Here is a 2,940-nt window from a genome sequence, read left to right as displayed (position 1 = left end):
AAATTTATTTATGATTTGAGGTTGATTGAAAATCTTGAAAATTGAAATTGAGAGCTATAAAAGTGGTCAAAAATCATTGTGGTTCAAACTATTCAATTTCGAAAAAAAACTCGGTAAATTTCATTCTACAGCTTTTATCTACTTAATTGATACAAAACCAGCTGTTGCTAATTCTGCATAAGAAAAAGATTTACCGATTGTACGTGTAATTTCTTAACGCGACATACTGGTTGGTTTCATTTAGAGAGGAAAACAAACGCCGCAACATAGTTCAGAGATAGTATATTATGTCCTTGAACTTTTCATTTCACCAAGTGAGGCGTTTGTAGCTTGAGTCGAAGATGAGGATTGTAACCACATTATGCAAGTTAAGAGTAATTTACACATGGCTAAATTGTTGCTTACATTTCCAAAATTATTATTATTTTGATGATAATTTTGGACTTGCACTCTTTTTGAAAAAAGGACGGCCATTGTTTGGTGTCAAAATGTGTTAACTTTCAGTAAAAATTGACACATATTTTGAGTTTTCTCGGAGTCAGGTTACATCACCACAAACATTTAAATTTTTGCTGAAAACTTAAACTAAAAATCCGGTATCTCGGCCCGACTACTTTGCACAAAATACGAAATTTCGGTGCAAGTGATTGGCGATTATTTAGTTTGACCAACACCCGTTTGAACGACAATACAATCTTGTTCCAAGGAGCCGGAGAAGCTGCGTTCTGTGTTATGGCTATGAAGAAAGATGGTCTTGGCGAAGCAGACGCTGTTCGGAAATTGTGGGTGGTTGATAATAAGGGACTGATTGTTAAGAATCGTCCAAATGGTGGTTTAAATGAACATTTTACGTCATTTGCTCATGAACATGATCCTGCTGATACTTTGGCTGAGGCCGTCAAACAAATTAAACCTACAATTTTAGTTGGCACTGCAGCTATTGGTATGCTCTTTTTCATGGCGATGCTTGTAGATCAAACACTAAACTAGAAAGTTGATAACTTCAGGAGGTGCATTTACACCAGATATTTTGAAGCGAATGGCTGAATTCAACGACAGACCAATAATCTTCGCTCTTTCAAATTTAACAATTAAAGCTGAATGCACCGCCGAAGATGCTTACAGATATACCAGCGTAAGAAACAAGCTCCCAGTTCATTATATCGACAATTTTAATTAAATCAAAAATTATTTCTCAGAGAAAATGTGTCTTCGCTTCTGGTTCTCCATTCTCACCTGTCGTTTACAATTCCAGAAGAGGTATTTCTGATATCGGCCGAAAAACTGGCTGGTATGGTTACAGCTGCTGATCTGGATAAAGGAAGCTTGTATCGACCATTCGACGATTGTATCTTGCAAATTGCAACGACGGAGTTTTTATACGAAGCAGACCGATAAACGAATAGTTTTTCTGAGTTTGGAAGGTACATACGTACTGTTTTATTTACAGGTTTCCCTACGTTTCGTCCAGCCCCGACAGATAAGGAGGCATTTATCAAATCAGTCCTCACATAACAACCGTACGACTTAATCGAGCATATATTGTAATCGAGTATATTGTAAATATAATAACATAAGAACAGTTTTGATTTGGCATTGTTTTTGCTCGGACAATCGTTGAACAAACCATCTACTTCTGACTTTACGGCATCAATGGAAATGTTTCAACCACAATGGATTTCGGAAATTTGTTTCATCCATTTTAGTAATCAGACCATTCAGCTTGTGCTGCGGTGACACTTTTCTTAAGAAGTGTTGAAGAGCAAATGAAAAGCCATAGTTTTCTTATAGCACATCACACTAAGTTTGACTGCCATGGCACTCTAGCTGCCAAGCACTGACATAGAAAATAGTTGTACAGACAGTTCTTTAGAGAAAATTTGTTTAAGTTTGGTCCTAGCAAATCGCAGACCGGAAGCGTATCAACAGTTTTACTATAGAATCTATTACTTCAGTTGATCCGATTATTTTCATGAGATTTGCACTTAAAATCTTTTACTTCATTTTTTTTGAACAGCCAATACTCTTTCTAGCAAACAAGCTACAATTATTAGGGTGGTAAAGGCGTTGTGAATCGATACTGTTGGTTACAAAATTAGCACTTAAACCCAATCCAACCCGAATGTTAGATTTCCGGTTTGTCCTACACCGGTTCGTAATTCTTCTTTTAGTCGAGATTTGAGTTTGAATGAATTTGATAATTCTCTAAATTTGGGAACTGATAACATCTTTGAAATATGATGTTGAATACCTGATGCCAGTGTTTGCCTTTGTAAACAATAATTAAGAACATAAAATAGAAAAAAATCCCAAACATTATTAAAGACTCAATTACAGAAATCAAACTGAAAAATAGTCCTTTTTGTAATTCAGTAAAATGTAAAAACTTTTCAAATAAAAGTTTTACAATAACTCGCTGCTACATCCATATAATTATAACGTAAAAAGGAGGTAGGTAAAACAATGAATTTTTAGCATTTTTATTGCAAACTGCAAACATTCTTTCAGAAAACTTACAACCAAATTACCAAAAGCTAGAGTTACTTTCGTTCTAATTGTCCCACTTTTAGCAAACACACACACACACAAACAAAAAATGTATATCGTGAAATTAAGATAAAATGAAAAATTCAAGTTTCGTTAATAATTTCAAACAATTAACACAAAACCCTTTTAAATGTTTCCACCATCCTTCCTGTTTTTCTTAATATCAACAAAAAAGGAAAATTCCAAACAGAAACATATTTTTTTATAATGAAATTCATTAAGACGAAAACAAAAAAAAAACGGAGAGAAAATGTAAGTAAGTAGGTTGTATATGTTTACGGTATGACCAAGCATTAACACAGTAAACCCTTTTTAATTAGGATCGTTTATAAAGTTTCTATTTATTAAAGCTTCATCGAAATAATATGAAGCATGATTGACTAGGCCAACAAA

The 2,940-nt window shown here is 34.1% G+C and overlaps 1 long non-coding RNA gene across 1 annotated transcript; it reads left to right on the top strand.

Annotated features, from left to right (window-relative positions):
* Positions 1 to 786: 786 nt before the first annotated feature.
* On the top strand, positions 787 to 1,124 carry LOC119070526. The gene is made up of 2 exons (XR_005086529.1): positions 787 to 943; positions 1,008 to 1,124. It is a non-coding gene; the product is annotated as an uncharacterized LOC119070526 (long non-coding RNA).
* Positions 1,125 to 2,940: the final 1,816 nt, after the last annotated feature.

The sequence above is a fragment of the Bradysia coprophila genome, assembly GCF_014529535.1.
Source record: "Bradysia coprophila strain Holo2 chromosome X unlocalized genomic scaffold, BU_Bcop_v1 contig_98, whole genome shotgun sequence".
Classification (NCBI taxonomy): Eukaryota; Metazoa; Arthropoda; class Insecta; order Diptera; family Sciaridae; genus Bradysia; species Bradysia coprophila.
This window is presented reverse-complemented; position numbering and strand designations above follow the sequence as displayed.